Source organism: Carcharodon carcharias, chromosome 22 (assembly GCF_017639515.1).
Source record: "Carcharodon carcharias isolate sCarCar2 chromosome 22, sCarCar2.pri, whole genome shotgun sequence".
In the NCBI taxonomy this organism is placed as follows: Eukaryota; Metazoa; Chordata; class Chondrichthyes; order Lamniformes; family Lamnidae; genus Carcharodon; species Carcharodon carcharias.
Window position 1 is genome coordinate 10195775 of NC_054488.1, and position 21695 is coordinate 10217469.

Genomic DNA, 21695 nt, shown 5'->3' on the forward strand with positions numbered 1-21695 from the left:
CTGATTCACTACAGTAAGAATAATAATATGAGAATGAATCACCTTGGATCACTTGATTGCATCGAATTTCAGAACTGAGATTGTAAAGGTTATTGTTAGGCAATGGCATTAAAAAACTGGAACCAAGGTGGGTAGATGGAGCTAAGAAACAGATCGTCAAAACTCGTCGCGCCAGGTGGTGAAGGAAAAATCACTGGAGCTTCATCTATCTTCACTTGCAAACTTTTATTTACAAAAACATTCATTGCACTTCTGCACAAAACCCCTCTTTCAGTTGTTGCTTTCTTCTTGCCTTGCTTTCACTGGTGAGGGTCAGGAACTTCGGGAAACCCCTGGAGCCAAAGTTAAGCTCCAAAATGCGTGTTGACATAATAACATATTCTCCTGCGGGGGCCACTGGCCCACAGCCTGCGTGCTGCATTTATATGTGGAAATCGGTGTGTTCAGGTTGGCTTCCGATTGTGTTCACATTTTTCTGGGATTTCGGCCCCCACCCAAAACCCACGTGCTCACCCACATTAAAACTCCCTGCACTATCTCTCAGAGACTATATTTTGCTTTACCACTAATGCATGGACTAAATAAGAAACACAATTAGACGGGTCTCCCTTTGATCAAAGCAACAATCACTCGAAGATTGTTGAATCTTTAGATGTCTTCTTTCCTTCAGACAAGGACCTATCTGTCCTAGCTAACTGCAGTATAGGGGTGAGGCATTACATTTTTATATTCTTTACGTCCGTATTTCCTTTGTGATTCTCAAGAATATTTCCTTCAGGCATGTCTATGCCCCTTATGCTTCAAGGTTGGCTCAAAGTTTGGTGAGGTTACTTCATCAGGCACATCCCTTGTTGCTGCCTAGTGGTGTTGATCACAAGAATGTACCAGTCTGTCCCATAGCAACCCAAGATTTATCCTTGGTTACCAGCTTCTCTTGTCTGTCAGATAATGTCCTTTTATCTTCCTGTTTCTCAGCTTGCACTTTAAGCTGGTTTAACCACCATTAAAGTTCTTCTTGTTGGTGGGATGTTTAAAACAGATTTATCTTTCTCAGTTGAAGAAGAATTGCCTACTCTTGGAAAAATAAAGCATTACTCGTATGCATGGAAGCAAAAGTGGCATAGAAATTAAATCAATAACAATGAAATTCTACCAGTAAATAGTCTGAAAGCTCTGGGATACCAATGACATAACTGTAAACAAATACATAATCTACCAGAGGAAATAGAGAAGAGACTGTTCAAAGTAGATTGAGCCAAATGTATCAGGGATTGGGGAAAATGAAGTAAATCAATTAACTTGAGTTTAAAATACATAAAACAATTTCTTGAGACAGTGAATTGAAATTGGAATTGTAGAAGTGGAAAAAGAGTTGATTTATTTCCCCGCACTAGGCCCTCAAAATTAAATCACTGTTACTTTCAGGAAATATGCATCTTTAAAGCAAAAGGAATGTTAATCAGAATATCAATTACATAATTTAAACAAAACACAGAGAAAGAGGCTGCACAGGTTTAAGAGCAAATGCTTGCACTTCTTATAATAAAGAATTAACTCTGCATGTAGGTGGACGAGTGAAGCAAAATATCAGTTGAATTCTGCATTTTAATATATACAATATAGTGTGTAATGACAAATACTTGAAGAGTAGGAAATTAAAGATCCAACAGTACTGATTCATTCCTTCCAAACCCTTTGCCACCCTTTGGGGAAAAATGATTGATTTTTGGAGAACTTGTCTGTAAGGAACTGAAACAGCACCATTGAAATAAAAGTCAGAGGAATAGATAATTTACTGTAAAAATCAAATGTTTTGAAATTGCAGTCAAAAAAGATTGCCCTTAAACTATGCTTCCACATTTTGTGAAATAATAAACAATTTGTGGTTTTCACAAAGCAAGTAAATTGCAGTAATCATACAGGTTAGAAACAAACCACTGAACTGGGGAGTTAGGATGCTTTGGATGACTGGTTGTGTAAAATGATGAATACCACAATGGAATGTTAGCTAGCTGCAATCAGGGATACACTTTCCGAAGGAAATGAGCTTGAAGGTATCAGAGCCTCTGCAAATGCTGGGAACTACCAGTTCAGAAGTGGTACCAGTTTAATTAAATGCAAGAAGCTGCTGGTGATGAGGTGCTCTGCTTTATTAAACACTGTGACATCAATAGTTCAGGACAACTTAAGAGTGTTTAAGTTCAAAATTTGCTACGAAAATAATGTTCTTGGCTTCAAATCAGCAATATAAAGCTAGTTTCAGTAGTAGTACATGACCATGACTACTATCATCAATTGTCATAAAAAAAAACCATCTGGTTCACTAATGACCTTTCAGGAAGAAAATCTCCTATCCTTACCAGGTCTGGCTCCAGTCCCACAGCACTGCCATTGACTCTTAATTGCCCTCTGTAATAACCTTGCATGCCACTCAGAGCAAGGACATTTAGGGATGGGCAACAAATGCTGGACTTGGCAGCAATGCTCTCATCCCATGAAATAATAAAATAAAACATGAGGATATCAAGCAGGTGTTCCATTTTACATCATGTCTTTTTTGTGTGAGCAGTCTTACTTACTTATCAGATGTAGGTGAGGTTCAGATTCTATAGTGTAGAAGAATTTCTTCTTCCTTAGTTTTTTATGGCTTATTATGTTTTAATTTGTGGCTGACCATTAAAAATCGCAAGGTGGTTACAACATTACATGAAACTATAGGTTAGAGAACCAGATTGCTACTTTACGACAAACTGGAGAATGAGTTAGCCACATTAACTCCAACAGTTCCGATCAAGAACCTCCTTGTGATTTCTAAATAATTTAGGGAAACAATTCCTCCTACCGTAGCTGGTAACCAACAAAGACCAAATTCAACTGGAAACACTGGCAGTCCTGAAGCATCATATCAATATTCCCTTTGTATTCCCTTCATAAACAAGAAATCAGAATTACATGATGCTGAATAGCACGCAGCAATATCTCTATTTGGTTGCAACAAAATGAACGGAAACTTTCCCTAGCAATACATAGAACTAGATAGAATAAAGAGCACAGAGAAGAGCCAGGGTTAAAGAGGCCAGAGTCAATCTGTGCCCATATGTGGCAAGACCTGGACAATATCCAGGCTTGAGCTGATAAGTGGCAAGTAATATTCATGCCACACAAGTGCCAGGCAATGACCATCTCCAACAAGAGAAAATCTAACCATCTCCCCTTGACATTCAATGGCATTACCATCACTGAATCCCCCACTATCAAAATCTTGGGAGTTACCATTGACTAGAAACTGAACTGGACCAGCAATACAATACTGAGACTACAAGAGCAGGTCAGAGTCTAGGAATTCTGCAAGATTAACCCACTTCCGGACTCCCCAAACCTGTCCGCCAGGAATGTGATAGAATACTCTGCACTTGCCTGGATGAGTGCATCTCCAACAACACTCAAGAAGTTTGACACCATTCAGGACAAAGCAGCCTGCTTGATTGGCATCCCATGCACCACCTTCAACATTCATTGCCCCCACCACCAATGCACTGTGGCAGCAGTGTGCCCTAGCTACAAGATGCACTGCAGCAACTCAACAAGGCTCCTTCGACAGCGCCTTCCAAACCTGTGATATCTACCGTCTAGAAGGATAAGGGCAACAGATGCATTGGAACACCACCACCTGGAAGTTCCCCTCCAAGCCACTCACCATCCTGACTTGGAAATATATTGCTATTTCTTCACTGTCACTGGGTCAAATCCTGGAACTTCCTTCTAACAGCATTGTGGGTACACCTGCATTACATGGACTGCAGCGGTTCAAGAAGGCAGCTCATCACCACCTTCTCAAGGGCAATTAGTGATTGTCAACAAATGTTGGCCTAGCCAGTGATGCCCACATTTTGTGAAAGAATAAATAATTCCAGGCCTCATTTAAACAGACTGGATGATCTTTCAACACAAGCAGGTGCCCCTTGTGATTATCTACAAAAAATTCACATTGTTTTTATTCCAAAACGTGGTTGGTATTATTGGATGCAAGGTGCTTTGATGTATGGGTTCATTCCCTTGTTGTCAGCATTTGAAAGCTTATACAGGCTACTTACACTTTGAAGGTTTTCCTATGGATTCCCTTCAAAGCAAAGCAAAGCATCTGAAAGCCATCAAAATCAGGTTAAATCAACTTAACAAGAGAAGCCTGTCTTGAAACTGCATTGATAATGGCTGAGATCTCTCAAAATACGTGGCTCATGATCGACTGAACCCTGAGTGCTTCACGATTCTTGAAAGATTTTCTGACAAGCAATTCAACAGTTCCTGTACAGCCTCTATTGCCATGAACACTCTCATCAGAGAACACAGAGCTGGCCTGGAAATAATCCAAGTTCTGTACAATCAATTGCTGGGTGGAAGACAGCACGTGCAGTGACAAAATGGGCTAGTGATTTTGCATGTCTTATCAAATACTCTGTTCCATTTGAAAAGCACGTTCAGTGATAGCTGGAAATCACTGCAAGCTGTTGGAATTTTCCTAGTCTTGTGGAGGGATGACTAAAAGATTAGGAGAAGAGGGAGATTTTAAGGAGTATCCATAGGAAGGAAAGATAAAGATGAGAGACAGAAAGGTTTAGGAGAGGGAATTCCAGAGCTTGGTGAATAAACAGCTAAAGACACAGCTGGTCTGTGGCAGGGTGAAAGAAGCGGAGGATGCATAAGGACTGAGCTAGTGGAATGCCAAGTTGCCTGGGGCTCTCTGCAAGGCTGGAGGAGGATACAGAGATAGGAAGGGGTAAGGCCAAGGCGGGATTTGGACACAAGGAGGAGAATTTTAAAATCTCAAAGGGCAATTAAGAATGGGTAATAGATGCTGGCCCAGCCAATGTCACCCACTTTCCGTGAAAAAAACTCATGGTAAGTCAGTTGTATCCTATAACAAAAACAGAAATACCTGGAAAAACTCAGCAGGTGTGACAGCATCTGCAGAGAGGGATACAGTTGACGTTTCGAGTCCGTATAAACCTTCATCAGAACTAAGACATATAGAAATGAGATGAAATATAAGCTGGTAGAAGTGGGTGGGACAAGAGAGCTCAAAAGGGGGCCAGTGATAGGTGGAGGCCAAGAAGAGACTGCCAAAGATGTCATTGACAAAAGGACAAAGGGGTGTTGACGGTGGTGATATTATCTAAAGGATGTGCTAATGGGGACATTAAGGGAAGCAAGCTATTGGCAGATGGCCCTAGTGCGGGTGGGGTGGGGGGAAGGGATCAAAATGATCTAAAAGGTGGAGATGAAACAATAGATCAAAATAAATTTAAAAAATAGGAGGGAAAAGAAAAAAATATAGTTGTAAAAAATTATAAGTTACTGGAAAAAAAGGGAATCGGAAAGGGGGTGGGGATGGAGGAGAGAGTTCATGATCTAAAATTGTTGAACTCAATATTAAGTCCGGAAGGCTGTAAAGTACCTAGTCAGAAGATGAGGTGCTGTTCCTCCAGTTTGCGTTGAGCTTCACTGGAACATTGCAGCAAGCCAAGGATGGACATGTGGGCAAGAGAGCAGGGTGCAGTGTTGAAATGGCAAGCAACAGGGAAGTCTGGGTGTAATGCTTGAGGACAGACTGAAGGTGTTCCACAAAGCGGTCACCCAGTCTGCGTTTGGTCTCTCCAATGTAGAGGAGACCACATTGGGAGCAGTGAATGCAGTAGACAGTTGTATCCCATGTTGCTCATTTTTAACCTGTCACAAAGTTTGTCCACTTGTTCCAGGAATAAAAAAAAGAGGAGCAATGGATTTGAGATACAGATCAGCCATGATAAAATTGAATGGTGGAACAAGCTTGAGGTGCTGAATGCAACCCAGCCCCCTCCCGCACCTACCCCCACCCCCCACCCACCCCAATTAGTATGGTTGGAATTTAATCCACGTGACAGGAACCTTGCCCTTTGGCTGGAGAGCTGGTAAGAGCCTCGTGTTGCTTTTGTTGGGGAATACCATATTAAGTTTTGTTTATTCTTTCATGTGACTTGAGCATCGCTGGCTAGGCCAACATTTTTATTGCCCATCCCTAATTGCCCTTGAGAAGGTGACGGTGAGCTGCCCTCTTGAATCGCTGCAGTCCCTGTGGGGTAGGAACACCCACAGTGCTGTTAGGAAGGGAATTCCAGGATTTTGACCCAGTGACAGTGAAGCAACGGTGATATATTTCCAAGTCAGGATGGTGAGTAGCTTGGAGGGGAACTTCCAGGTGGTGACGTTCCCATGTGTCTGCTGCCCTTGTCCTTCTAGGTTGTAGTGGTTGTGGGTTTGGAAGGTGCTGTCTAAGGAGCCTTGGTGAGTTGCTGCAGTGCATCTTGAAGATGCTGCACAATGCTGCTACTTTGAGTTGGCTGTGGAGGGAGTGGATGTTGAAGGTGGTGGATGGGGTGCCAATCAAGCAGGATACTTTGTCCTGGATGGTGTTGAGCTTCTTGAGTGTTTTTGGAGCTGCACTCATCCGGGCAAGTGAAGAGTATTCCATCACACTCCAGACTTGTTCCTTGTAGATGGTGGATGGCTTTGGAAGTCAAGAGGTGAGTTACTTGCCACAAAATTCCTAGCTTGTGACCTGCTCTTGTAGCCACAGTATTTATATGGCTGGTCCAGTTCAGTTTCTGGTCAATGATAACGCACAGGATGTTGATAGTGCCCATTGCGCACTTAAGTGGCCACCATCAGGCTTTCCCTGGGATTAAGGAACCTGGGGACAGAAATCTGCTCCCGTGAGAGGTACTGGCCAACCAGAGGCTGGCAGCTCTCAATTGCAGGCCGCGCTGCTGAAGCAGTAGCAGCTGCCGGTAATGCACCCAGCCTAGGATCAACAAAAGCCCAAAGCCCAAGGAGAGCGAGGGTGGGATAGGGGGCATGGTGTGTTGGTTGCGGGAGGGATTCAGAGGCAAGGGCAGGGGGTGGGGCAGTGGCTGTTAGGGCACTCCCTGCCCTTCCTGATACCAGGTTCCTCGATCAAGCACTCAGAGCCTTTGAAAGTTACCCCCCCCCCCCACAAGCCCGCAAGCAAACTCAACAATGCTTACCACTAGTCTTCCTGCCCAGGGCATAACTGAGCAGCGGTGTGAAGGCACTGGGATCCCCATCGGCACTTGCCCACCCGATTCAATACGTCTCCAGCCTCGTTGGGGGTGGAGGGGTTGATTAAATTCCACCCTATTGGCGGAATTTAATTCCCTTCCTCATGGTGAGTTTGATGGCAGGGGGGCAATTAATCAGGTGGGTGGGTAGCAGACAGGGTCCCTACTGGCTTCCTGCTTCTGATTAAGAAACATGGCAGGGAGACTTGTGGATGGTTTTTCTATCCTATTGCCAATTGATGCCCCTAAAATGGGCAGTAATTGTCCACTTAAGGGCCTCATCCTGCCACCGCTGGTATTAACCCAGCGACGGTCAGGGCGCTTGCCATATAGAAAGCCTGAAAAGCAAACCCTGGTTTGTTTGCTTATGGACTTCTAGTGGGGCAATGGGCTAGGGGTGTCCTCCTTCAAAAGCATTCAGTGCATAATTGAGGGACCCGGCTCAGGAAGGATGGGGGTGCTGAGAACCACCCCCTACCCTTGCTGCTGACTCCTGATCCCCGTCAACCCCGACCGACCACCCACCCATCATCACTCACCTGTGCCTCAGTCCATCCATGATCCCAGGTGGGTGTAGTATCGGCAGCAGCAACTCCTCCCCAGTGCCACTGCTGATCAATGAAGATCTGCCTGTCTCTGATTGGCCAGCAGCTCTTGGGCAGGCGGGATCTCTGTCCCTGGGGTCCTTGATCTTGGGGAAGGCTCATCGTTCCTCAGTTAAGTGGCTGATTGGCATTTCAAGAGTCAGGTCATCCCAAAAAAAAGGCAATGGCAGGACTCTGGCCGGCTCTCCAGCCAACGGGCGAGACCACAGTCGCCTCCAATAAATACTGCTCTATGTTCCTACAATTGTTTACAGCACAATTTTCTATAGAGAACAGAGTGTTGGAAAGAGTTCTATATGTTGACCTTACAGAACCAAGACAGAATGGATTTCCATTGCTTTGAGTTAAAAGCAATATATTTAATTTTTAAAAAAAACCTAAGTGACCTTTCACCCTAGTCAAAAAGCAGGGGAGAAATGGAAATATTGGGTAGAATCTATTGGCTCCGCCAGCAGTGGAACTTAATTTGGCGTGGCACCAAAGGTCATTGCCTGACAACGGGATGAACTTTAAGAATTAAGTTCTTGGGATTTTAAAGGCAGATTAAAGGTAGGTCAAGCCTTTTGACGAACAATGTCGGGAAGCCCTTCTGCAAGTATTAGCATGTCATTAAAAGGTCAGCTGGCAGGAATTAATTCCTCCTCCCCAAATTAAGTTCCCTACCAGCGAGAAATTAGAACATTCACTTTTATGACTGCACATAAATAGCGTGCACCTGGCGAGTTTGACTTCTTCCATGATTAACGGAGAGTTGCCGCTGCATTGTCCTCTTTGGGGAGCGTCTGTCAATGCCAGACTCTGCTGGAGACCGGGTGGTGGCAGTGCAAGCTGTGTGGAGGATGACCAAGGAAGGGAGGAAGAGTTAGCTGGGAAGAGTGGAGCAGTGGCCGGGCAAAGGTGGAAGGGACAGTGCAGGTTGTCCGGGTGCCTTTTAAACACGGTGCCCAGACTTTAAATTCTATAAGGTAATGGTGGGGATGGCGACTTCCAGCCTGCCCCCACCATGAGAATTGGCGAGCTCTTCGGGGATGAATAGTGCAAGGCGAGCGTGGTCAGCCATCCTGTCCCACAGCGGAAATCACTCCTATCCCTGCACTCTCCACCAAGCGTAGAGTCCAGCACGGGAGATTCCGGCCATGATGTGTCCTGTCAGTTTTTTTAGGGGTTGGGATTTCATCCTTTCTTGCTCCCCTCCTCTAATCCGAGAATTATCTTTGCCTCTTCCCACGTCCAAATCCTCATATAGACTGGTTGAGGGCTGGATGGGCACTCATTTCTGATTGAGAAAGGGAAGTTGGTATTGTTCTAAAAGGCGTCTGGCAACAAAAAAAATCCTTAGTGTTTTTTGACCTTTGGGTTTCTGTCAGAACAAGCAGCCAGATAGACTCCAGCCCCATGATACCCTAGAACAAAAAAAAACTTACTAAGGCTTAGTTGTCAGGAGTTTCCTTGATGATCGTCCAATCTGTGGCGCTGTCATGTCTAGTTTCTTCTTTAGGAACACAGCAACAGGAATAGACTGAAACCGAAACAGAAAATGCTGGAAAAACTCAGCAGGTCCAATAGCATCTTCTTCACAGTCAAATAGACTCGAAACGTTAACTCTGTTTTTCTCTCCACTGATGCTGTGAGACCTGCTGAGTTTTTCGCAGCATTTTCTGTTTTCGTTTCAGATTTTCAGCATCTGCAGTTTTTGCTTTTAACTGGAATAGACTATTCAGCTCCTCGAGCCTGTTCTGCCATTCAAAGAGATCTTTAATTATGACTGCCAGAAAGATTCCTCAGAAAATAGCATGATAGAGTAATTTCAACACTATTTACAAGATAGCTGCCTGACACCCACATTTTAATTGGCTCCTGATCAGGTGACCAGGTTTTGTGTGAAAACAGAGCAGAATAACTTCTAGCCTGAAAGGAACAAGACTTAAAACTTCTTTCTCCTGTGTGCTTAAGATTCCAATAATTCCACAATAATAGCTAACTGTTTTTTACTTCCTCATATCTCCATAACCTGCTCTCTCTCCGAAAACCCCTGTCAAGAGGCAAAGGGGAAAATCACTGTTAGAGGCGTTGAAAGGCAAGTGCTCAACCAATGAAATAAATACTGAAAATGCTGGAAGAGGAGCAGAATTTAAGTTGCAGTGTTGGAAATTAGCAGTTCATATTTCTTTCTTTTGCCACTGGTTAACGATAGTTTGTTCAATAAACAGCTATTTACTTATTAAGTTTACAAACCTGGTGCTCGTATTCTGTTAACCTAAATTAAACAGGTCAGTAGAATTGGGGCAATCTGGTGGTTTGATCAAACTTTTTCACATTTGTCACGGCTCAGGAAACAGTGGGGCTCGATATTACAGCGCACTATCCCCAGTGAGTTGTGAGAATCTCTTAAGATTAGATACGACTACGCAACAAACAATAGCATTAACTAACATCGTATTTCTGTATCTTTAGCCAGTCATCATCCAGGTGCTCTGATGGCTACCTTCCTCATCACTACTATTTGGCTCCATTGTTGAAATTATGGTCAAGTCAAATCTGCTTCACTGCTTTACTGAATTATAGATGAGCTCCAAGAATTTAGAAAAAAAAGCCACTTGATAAGCTGCTTTCAAAGGAATGAATGCTGTATGTTTTATTAAGTTCTGGCCTGATTCAGCAAGCTATTATTGCAGATAGGAACAGTTCCTGATAGAAACTGGCAGGCTGACTTTTGCAAATAGCACAGTGAATGGTTCAGTTCATAGCTCACTTAATATGACTTTGCATGCATGGTGTGGTATGGTAGAAAATGTATCCAGAACAGATGGGTAACACAATGTTAAGTGACATATGGAGGAAACTTCTTAAAAGAATTGTATAGGAATTTAGCCAAACTGCAAATGAACTATAGGACAGAGGAATCTTCCAGCAAGTGGTCACTTTACACTATCAGCTATGTTATGCTCAGTGTGCTTGCTTATATTTCTTTAAAAACAGAAGTCTTCCTTAAGTTCAATATGCCTGTAAGTAATTTGTGGCTGTAATTGGCTTTTCATGACACTGTCACTGAGTGAAAATCCTGGAACTCCCTAACAGCACTGTGGGTGTACCTACACCACATGGGCTGCAGTGGATCAAGAAGGCAGCTCATTACCACCTTCTCAAGGGCAATTAGGGATGGGCAACAAATGCTGTCCTAGCCAGTGACACCCACATCCCATGAAAAAATATATTCTGTCACTTCATATAATTGTAAAAAAAAAATTCCAATTGAAAAAGATCCAAACACCATTTTAATATTTTTCAAATCTGTTCAAAGAGCAGATATCATTAGTAACATTATTAAGTTAAAAAAATCAGTGAAGACAGAATTTTAGATTAAATTCTAATTGATTCCAAACTTGTTAGCATTTTTCTCAAACCAGTTGCTCAATCCCTCAGGTTAGCTACTTAACCTCATTTGGAAAACTGTAGGTAAGGCCATGGATCTTTAATTTAAACTGTTTAAAGCCAGAGCAGTTCTTTTAATTAAAGCAAACCATTCTGAAAAGTTCAAACTGAATTTCTACCAGACAGCTTTACCAAACATAACTTCAAGGCTTCAAACTTGAAGTTCAATCTTTTATAAAACAACCTTTTTGTTATCTTTCATAGCTGTACAAATACATTTTGGCCAAATTTCAAACAATCACAACAATTTATGCTACCGGAGAATAGGGGTGTAGGTTGGTTGGCAAGTTGACTCTGACAGGCCAAGGCGTTGCCATGGAAAAAGCAGCAGGGAACTAGAGGCCTCCTGAGCCTGATGTAGAGGTTCCCAAGATTGTCACAGGAGTAAGAAGATGATCAGCCAGGTAACCATGACTATCCAGAGGTGCCATGGAGGCATCTTGGCCTGCAGGCCGGGGAAGACCAAAGCACCCCCCCCACCCAGTCAGGCAAGGCTCAACTTATGCAGGTCTTCCTTGACTGCACTCTTGACACTTGAGCCCCTGTGGCAGAAGTTGTAGCTGCTACCTTCACCCCATTAAGATCTCTTTGATAGAACATATGCCACACCACTACCGCACCCAGTTTGGTACTGCACTGATGTCACATCAGCTCCAACTGGTAATTGCGCAATGAGGTAATAAGATCTACTGGAGAATTATAACTTAGACAACACAAGCTATTTCATTCTAAATAAGTACATCAACTTGACATTGGTATAAAATAAACCACCAAATTGACACCCATGGTGTCATCTGTTACTTGTTCCATGTTGTTCTTTCACAGAGTGCTTACCCTTGTTCTGCTATTATCACATTCTGCTTTCTAACCTTTATGCCACTATCTGCACCTTTTTTAGCCCTCTAACACTACCATTAACATCCCTTTGTCCTTTTGTTCATGACATCTTTGTCAATCTCTCCTTTGCCACCCACCTATCGTTGGTTTTCTATCCAGGTTCACCTGCTCCACCCCACCTTAAACAGTATAAATTTCATCACATTTCTACTCTTTAACTCTGAAGAAGGGTCATACGGACCTGAAACGTTAACTCTGTTTCTCTCCTCACAGATGCTGTCAGACCTGCTGAGCTTTTGCATCATTTTCTGTTTTTGTTTCAGATTTCCAGCATCTGCAGAATTTTACTTTTACCCACGCTGTGGCTACGCTTGTTTCTGAGTTCTCTTAAGGGAACCTCTACATGGGAATGACTGCCAGTCCGTGCCTCAGCGTATGAGATGCCTGTGACGCGCGTCCTCTGGAGTGCAATGCCCATGAGGGCCCCCATCACAAATTGGCTCACCTGTATGGCGATAGCCTCAGTCATGGGGGCAATAGGCTGCACTTGTGTCTCTGTCAGAGGGGCCGAGTGGGCAACTGCAAGCCGGCGGGGTTGGGGTTCTTGAGTAGAGGCCCCATTGCCATGTCCCCTGTCTCCCTTTGCTCTTTCAGGGCCCACCTGTACATTCCTATTAACAAAGGTCGAGCAAGCCCCCGATGTGTTTTCACCCATTTATGAGCAATCACTGCAATCAGTGCAGCTGAAGGTTATAGACATAGTGCGGATGCCACTCCACTGGTCCTGCATCCATTCATTGGACTCTGCATCTGCCTTTCCATGAAGGTAGCGATACTTTCAATGGAGGAGGCCATGTGCTGTTATGTCTTAGACCTGTTGACGTTCATGACACAGATGGACACCTCCATCTTCTACCCCAAGGTGCTCAAGACCTCAGGAAAGTCGACATATGGCCACATATCTCCCTTTGCTGCTCTACAAGCACTCACTTTGTATATGACCCCTCGAGGCTCATCATCTGAGGCGAGCTGAGTGTGTCCTCAGTCCTCTGAGAAATCTGTCACTCCATCCATCATCTGCTCATGCTCACATGTGATATTCTACTCAGTTGGTGTCACTCCTTCTATCAGCAAATGAGCCCCCACTAATGTGTGTCTACCAGCACCGGTAGAGGGTGTGCTGTGCTCGTGCAACAGTCCATCCTCAGAGAGCTGTTCTTCATCTGAATTCTGCTCTTCCTCCTTATGTGGCTGTTGCTGCACCTCTGCCATTGTCTTCTGTGGGAGAGACAAGTCCACAGTTAGTACAAAGCTGGCGGAAGGGCAGATGGTGGTGTAGTGATAATGTTGCTGGACTAGTAATCCAGGAGCCCAGACTAATGGTCTGGGGGACAAGGGTTCAAATCCCAACACGGCAGCTGGTGGAATTTAAATTCAATTAATAAAATCTGGAATTGGAAATCTAGCCTCAGTAATGGTAGATATGAAACCATTCTCAATTGTTGTTAAAAAAAACCCACCTGGTTCACTAGTGTCCTTTAGGGAGGAAAATCTTCCATCCTTACCTGATCTGTCCTACATGTGACTCCAGACCCACAGCAATGTGGTTGCCTCTTAACTGCCCTCTGAAATGGCTTAGCAAGCCTTCTACACCATAATGATTCTGTGAAGCCACTCAGTTTAAGGGCAATTAGGGATGGGCAACAAATGTTGGCCTTGCCCATGTCCCATAAAAGGTTAAAAAAAAGGCAGATCCTACTGGGTGCCTTTTGTTGGTATTGAACTGTGAACTTTTGGAAATAAGTAAACAAATGAATGAGATGATTTAATCCGATTGGATGGTTAACATGTTATGCTTTCATCTGCAAAAGCAAAATACTCTGGATGCTGGAAATCTGAAATAAAAACAAAAAATGCTGGAAATACACCGCAGGTCAGGCAGCAGCTGTGGAGAGGAACAGAGTTAATGCTTAAGGGCGAAGTGACCTTTCATCTCTGTTTGTCAGCACAGATGCTGCCTGACCTGCTGAGTATTCCAAGCATATTTGTTTTATGATGTTTTCATCGACTGTCTGTAAAGCTCCATTTTGCCTTCGGTGATGTAAGCCTCTTGCCACCCTGCCAACTCCTAGGGCTTCCTCTGCCATTGGTGCCAGGATGGCAGGAAGAGGGATCCACCCCCAGCCCCCGGTGTGACCCCTCACTAGGGTATTGTACGCCCTCTTTTGCAAGGTGAATAACAAGAGTGTGATTTGTATAAAGGGTGCACGGGCTGCCTGATGAGGCACTGATACATTTGATGATGCTCACATTCAAAAGGGCAGTGACCATTTATCAGTGCTTCAGACTGATAAGAAATGGACTTGGGTACACATTCCTCTGTGTTGCTGCCACTCGTGTGACTTTCAGGTGTTCCATCCAGACGGTTACTGAGAATGCGACAGATACGTAACTGCCACTTGAGGGTGACAGGTCATTCCCCTTGCCAGACCTCAGAAGGTTACTCAGCCACAGTATTCATATCCTTCTGATGACTCTCCAGCTACTAATCTCCTGCCTTAGCCCTGAAGCCTTGCCAGCTGGTTGACCTCCTCCTGCTGTCAGGAAACAGGACACTTCTCTGTGCCCTTGCTGCCTTCAACATGACCCCCAGGGAGGTGTCTATGAAGCGTGGTCTAGCCCTTCCTCATATTGGTCCACCCTCTTGTGTACCACTCTCTTCAGCAGCAGTATCCTTAAAGCAGTCACAGTGCAGGCTTCCAGCTGCATTTTAAAGACTGCCTGCTGATGCCTCCTCCTGTCTCCTGAGCCAGCCCACCATCCCTAACTACACAGCGCTCATCAAGGTGGGTTCCTAATGGACCACCTCCCACAACATTGATTCAGAAGCCTGCAGCTGTAGCAAGTGGTCCTGGCCCCCAATGTTTTTCTAAGTTTGGAAAATTCTGCCTGGAGAGGCTATAAGCATCAACCAAAGAGAGAATGAGGAGCCAAAGTTGTCAGAATTACATAAAGAGGGAGAGAGGAATAATGAGACAGAGATGACAAGAAAAGAAGGTGTGTCAGAACCAGTGAAAGAAAGAATGAAAGACTGCAAGACAGACGGAGGAAAAGGGAATGAATTAGAGATTGTGAGAACAGCAGAGAGAACAAACATTCAAAAGTGGCACAAAACAGAAAATTCTGGAAATACTCAGCAGGTTATGTAAATGTAAATGTACCGTTAAATTTGTTTTACTCTCCGCAGTTGGTGGTGGACCTGCTGAGTATTTTCAGCATTTACTGATTTTTATTTCAGATTTCAAACAACCACAGCATTCTGTTTTTGTTTTCAAAAGTGGCAGCTCAATTACATTAAACTGCAAACCTCATTCATGGAGACCAATGGAATGTGGAAAAACATGGGTGTGATCTTTTGATGTTGGGAATAAAGATTAAAAGGTGTTTGCTCTGCACTGAAACTGTGTTGTGCCTTATCTGGGAATATTTGAGATCAATACTGAGTACAGAGTGGGGAAATACAGTTTCACTCTTGTCCCACCCTTACCCTATTCCACTTTGATTACAAAAGTCCACAGGCCTGTCTGTACCACGCCATTCTGCTTTTGTAAAGCAAAAACACACCTTGGTTAGTCTACGCACACAGAACAACACTTTCAGTGAGGAAACTGCTTCTCTTAACCCAGCTCAGTAATACTATATATCCAGATGATACATTCTGGTACAATGGATATATTCATAATCTGTCACATTTGCCCTCTCTTTGCCCTTGAGACACGTAGCTTGATTTTCAAAGTTGTATTGTTCACCTATGCTTAAATCATGCAAGCTCAGATTCTTTGTAAACTAACAAGATGACATGTTCACTTTCTTCCTTATCATGAATCATTTACATACGTGATTGTTGACATGGCTCATGCACAAGCTCCTGGGTCTCGGCCTGGAGTATTTTTTTAAGAGGGATACATTGGCATGAAACAAATTCATGTTTATTTTGAGAATAGCCGTAAACTCTGATAGGAGTTTCCTTTCCGAAGATGCTGACTCACTCTGCAGTGGTTCCATGATGCCCGCAACACCCTGTACCACAGTACACAAACCTTTGCTCCAGCTGACCTTTATTCCTCCTCTCTAACCTGAGTGTTCTGAGGCTAAATGTAGTGTTGCTCCACTGCAACCTGGCCTTGAACAGAAACTCCGCAGAGATCAAATGCACAGCATGGTTTTTTGGATGGCTTAATCCCATTCTCAGTGGATGCAACTATCCACTGAGCAAATAGTCTCAGGTCATATTGGTTGGAAGGCTGAGCCCTGACCTGCCAAGGCTATCCTCCAGCCCGTGCCTATAATGTGGCTAGGGCCATTAGGAAATATATCCAACACTGATTAATATGTGTTTCTAAATCAGTTGCTGGCTCACTCTAGACTCACAGGAAGGTGGGGTATGTTTGGGGGAGGCCAAAACAGCCGAAGAATCTGTGAGTCTTTTTGAAAACCCAAATAGATTACATCCACCATGTTACCTTTATCCTTCCTTTCTGTTACTTCTTAAGTAATTCAATAAGGTTGGGCAAGCCTGACATTCCCTTTTTGAAATCCATGCGAGCTATTGTTTGTTCCCTTTTCAATTCTGGATGTTTTTCAACTACATCGTTAAGAAGTTTTATACAATAAGTTAATTTAACACTTAATTTTTTCTGTAAAACCCTTAGCACATTTGTCAGGCATGTCTTTGTTTAATTTGGAATTATGCTGCGATTATTGCAAGTTTTGTCTTAATTATGGAGTTGTTAATTGTGTGGGACACCCTGGGCCAGTAGCGTTGCATGCAGGTGGAGAACGTCAGACACCAGACACCCAGAGACACAGTAAAGCTGATCGCTTTTACTTGTTTTAATTGTTATTACTTGAAACAATATACACTGTATTAACAGGGGAAGAAAACACCTGGGATGTAATCTTTCATAAATGTTTAATTATGAGCAAAAAAAGCTTTTGGTTACCGCAGTTTAAATCAGTTTAAATATTATGGCAGCATTTCACTTTATTTTAGATTAGTGCATTTTGCCCTTTTGTCCTTTGAGGACATCCCTAAAGCATTGCCACTGTCCTCCTGCAGGTCTCCTTCCACAAGTGAGTTCTGAGTAGAACAGTTGCTTCAGGAATCTGGTGTCAGGCACACTAGTGGAGTTGGTTTTGAGTGATTAGTGCCTCGAGGCTGGGCAGCATGGCTTGGGAGAGGAGCTGCTGTTGGACTACCTTTCTTGCCACTGAATTTGGAGGATCTTGCGAAGGCCCCACTGGTGGTATTTTCTCCAGTGCTTTGACGTTCTTCTGTAGGTCATCCAAGTCTGCGAAGCATATAGGAGCATGAGGATCACTGCTGCACAATAAAGGAGGGTTTGAGATCCAGGTCCTCAAATATTCTTTTCCTTAGCAGGCTGAAGGCTGAGCTGGCACACGGGAGGCGATGATGAATTTTGCCTTCCATGTCTGCCTTCATCGAGAGGAGGCTCCCAAGATATAGAAAATGGTCCACAGTTTCCGGGATCTTTCTGTTGAATTTTCTCTTAGTAGTTCCTAACTTTCACCTTGTTGTACTGACAATCAGGTTCAAGGATTGGAGAAAATATTGGTCCAGGTGAGGCATTAAAGAGATTAGGAGGGTTTGGGTTGGGGAGGAAATTGTGAATCGAGGAGGTGATTATGGGTTGCAGAGATCACAGTGGGTGGCAGTGGTTGAAAGAGGGAAGAAAGCTTCCTTAGTACTGCATTGAAGGGCCAGCCTAGATTTTGTGCTCAAGTCCCTGGAGTCAAACTTGAACCCCTAATCCTCTGATTTAGATGCAAGTATGCTACCACTGAGATCCAGCTGACATCTAACCCCAGCTGAGGTATCACAACATTCAGGTAGTTCAACTTAATGTTCTCAATAATGCGATTTCTATTTCGATTGGGACTAGTCTGGTTATTTTCTTCTTTGGATATGCAGTGTGAGAAATGTCTTATATAAATCATGAATACGAGGAAAGAAATAAAAAGTTGAATAGTGCAAGTATGCAGCCACACCTGGTTTCATTAACTACTTGCAGATGGATTATATGTCTGTGTTATTTCAGGGTAATGGGTTTAATAAACCCATTGCCTAGCTGGCTGCTCTAATGCTGATTAAACCAAATATTTAATGGTTACCTATATATCTACAGAGATTGATTAATTTAAAAAAGTCTTGCTCTAGATCAGCTGTCAGGAGGTGGTAAAAATACCTTGCGGTGCAAAGGTATGTTACTTTGCTGCATTCTCCTCTTGCCCAAGATTCAGGCTGTGAAATCTGGTAAGGTACATTTTTTCAGGCGTGGGGAGCACACAAACTTGGTGCTACCCACCCATTAGCATGAGGCAACTGTGCAACCTGCACTAGGTGTGCTTCTTGGCTGCAAGTCTGAGCACGCGACACAAAGTCACGAGAGACTCGGACCACTTAAAGCTACTTCACTTCTTAAGGAAGAGGCGCATTCTAGCTGTAGCTAGGTGTTGGAGGTGGCTGGGGAAGAAGGTCTGAGGAGAAAGAACACTGAAAAATGGCACAAGAGAGCAGAGAGCAGAGAGCATGCTCGCAGTGTAGCACATTACAACATCTGAGCATTTTGTTAGATTACTCTCTCTGCTGCCTTCTCTGTTGGGGAGGTGTGAATAAAGTTAGTTCAATAAAGGCTGCCTGCAGTTGAGCATGTGTTATTCCTGCTCAGTGCAGGACACAAGAGAAAGATGGAGACAAGGATGGGATGGAATTTTCTTTTACATTTCATTTGAGAAACTAAGGACTGAAGAACATCATGACACATTCTTGGAACTCCTAAAGTCGATTTTGAGCAGAATCCCAATCTGAGCAGGAAGATTTCCTGTATGTGTACACTGTATTCAGGTATACTGTGAGTCAGCATGGTATGTAATTGAAAAAATGGCACAAAGGGCATTTGAGGGACAAAGGGGGTATTCAACCCTGACAAAGAGGACTGGTGTAATTAAAAACTAAGGTTACACATTTGGCTGAAAGTCAATAAAACAGGAGAAGAGGGTAAAGTAAATATTTTGCTCCCCATGAGGGGGGGCAGATGTTTTTGAGCCGGTGTATAACCAGTGAGATCCTAGTTTAATGGAATACGCTGAAATGAATGGAATTCCGGATGTATATTATGGCATGGCCAAAAATGAAATTGCACTGAGTAACCAACAATCTCTATCAACCATGACTCGAACCTCATGTTCTTAGCTTCACCTCAGCTTCACACATTTGGCACTGCTGTAAGCCATCCACCTACAGCACTCAACTTACACCGCCAGCCATGACAATCATATCACCCAACACATTGCACTACACTCACTGACAAACTTCCGCCTCTCTTCCAGAGCAAAGTGGTGCATAGCTGGAGGCAGCACCACATAACTGGCAGGAGACATACACATCTGCATATCTTTACGGTGCATGTTAGCATTGGAGCGGCCATGATTGAAGCTGTGGTCAGCATTCATCCTCCCATCACTGCCACTTGGCCACTGTGCCTGTTGTTACCTAGCCCAGGCTGCTGCACCCATGCTGTGATGGTGCAGGTTGAAGCCAAGCCTTCTAGGGCCAGCGCTGTGCGAGATTGTCCTGCAAGCCTATCCACAGTGTCCCCCAGTGAAAGGCAGCAGCCTTCCACCAGCCATGCTACAGACACTGGAGTAGTATTGTGTAAAAACACTAGGGCATACGTGAGGTAGGCACCAAAGAAATAAACTAGGGTCATTAGTTGACTATTGTGTGGAATATTGGATGGTTTGATTGATAAGGTTGGTGTGGAATGTTTGCTTTGGGGTGGTTTTTATTTCAGCATTGTGCCCAAGAGGATGCTTTGATGGTCAGTGATGCGGGGGGCTGGGGGAAGGTAAAGTGTGGGACTGTGGCTAAATGGGGAATTGGGTTTGCTTTCACTGAGTCTGCCGTCTAATAAGCCAATCGCAGACCACTGGCTGAAAAGGGGATGTGCTGGTTGCCTCCTCTCTTCCTCCTTCTCCTCCTCAGTCGATCCCTGCATACCTAGTGGCAAAAGGCTGTGTTCTTATGATGCTGACATTGTGTGGGATGTAGCAGACTATGATGAATCATGATACACACTCTGGAGCCGTTGTTTGAGCATCCCAATGGTCTGCCCGATGACATTTTGTGTGGCAGCACGGCCCCCATTATCTGCATGCTGGCCACATGTGAATGGATTGCGTACTGAAGTCAGGCGCCAGGTGGGAGGTGGGTAGTCCTTGTCACCCAGCAGCCCTCCAGTTTCTTGTGGTGGCTCAAATGGTACAGTGGAGTGGTGCAGGATAAAGGCATCATGACTGCCGCCAGGATAACAGGCCTTGCCCTGCATGATATGCTGAGTGTGATTACACACCAGCTGGATATTGAGGGAGTGCAATCCCTTTTGGTTGCGGTACACATTGTGTGGTGCCTGCAAAGTGACATGTATGCAGTCACACTGCACCATGGGGATGCGCACTAACCTGGCGAAGCTGCCGGCTCGGTTCACCTGCATGTATTCTTCTCTCTCATTGTATGTAGGGCATTGGTAACCTCCTTTAAACGGCAGTGTATGGAGAACTGCAAGATGCTGCAGATGTTACATGCTACAATGTGGAAGGAGCTCAACGTGAGCAATGGTAACATTTACAGACACTGGCAATGCCATCATCACCCTGCTTGGAGGTTACAAACCTGCCCGTGGCACATTTCAGCGAACATCTCGTTAGTGAAGCAGAGACAATGCATGCACTATTCCTCATTGTGCCTGAGCTCGTAAGATTGCTCCCTGAAGATCCTGGGTTGATATGACCTCCCCCTCCTTCTCCTCTCTCTTCGAACAGCCTTTCTGTGATCTCTGCTTAATCTCCCTGTCATGGTGCAGGCCAAGGGGGAATAGAAACTACAGCAACCATGACTGAGAACAAATGACCTGAGAAGGAAACTTGAAGTGGTGACCGAGGCATTGACCACGTGCCACACCACTCCCTGTAGACTTCAACAACCTGAAGTAGCAGTAAAAACCTCCAAACACTGCTACTAACTCAACAATAGCCAATAAGTTTCAATCAGGAAATAACCTGAAAGTGTTTGATAGCTCTGCTTTATATTTGCTTTATATCAAGTTATGTTTGACAGTGCTTTAAATAGCGTTGGTTGGGCTGGGGTGGGGTGTGTGGTCTTTCTTGCTGTTGAATGCATGTTCAGCAGTGCAAGGCTAAGGAAAGGCGTTAGCTGGAGTATTCCTGGCAAAAATGGCACTGCTAGAGCCAAATTAAAGTTACACGCTGACTGATGTCACAATTTGCTGGCTCTGCATACATTCCCAGCACCCACACTACCGACCTACCCAAAATGGCATCCGGCATGGCCTGCACCAGAAGTGTATGGACGAAATCCGAGTGCCATTTTGGAGTCGAACCGGCACCCGTGGCGCTGAAAATATGGGCGCCATGCAACCAAATCTTGCAGCCTCAAAGTGATTGTAATTTTGTTTTCAAAAATTCAGCTCGCCAATATTGCAACACTCACTGAGATCACACGATGTGCGCAAAAAGCGAAACAAGCGCAGCCAATCGTCTTCACTGTTTGTGTGGATTAACCTTCTGGGTCCTTATTTTGTGCAGCACTCTGACATTTCAGTAATCA

General features: G+C 44.2%; 1 long non-coding RNA gene across 1 annotated transcript; it reads right to left on the bottom strand.

Moving 5' to 3' along the window:
* Positions 1-258: 258 nt before the first annotated feature.
* Positions 259-9213, bottom strand: LOC121293913. The gene is made up of 3 exons (XR_005946642.1): positions 9145-9213; positions 2843-2926; positions 259-1069 (listed from the first exon to the last, which is right to left on the bottom strand). It is a non-coding gene; the product is annotated as an uncharacterized LOC121293913 (long non-coding RNA).
* Positions 9214-21695: the final 12482 nt, after the last annotated feature.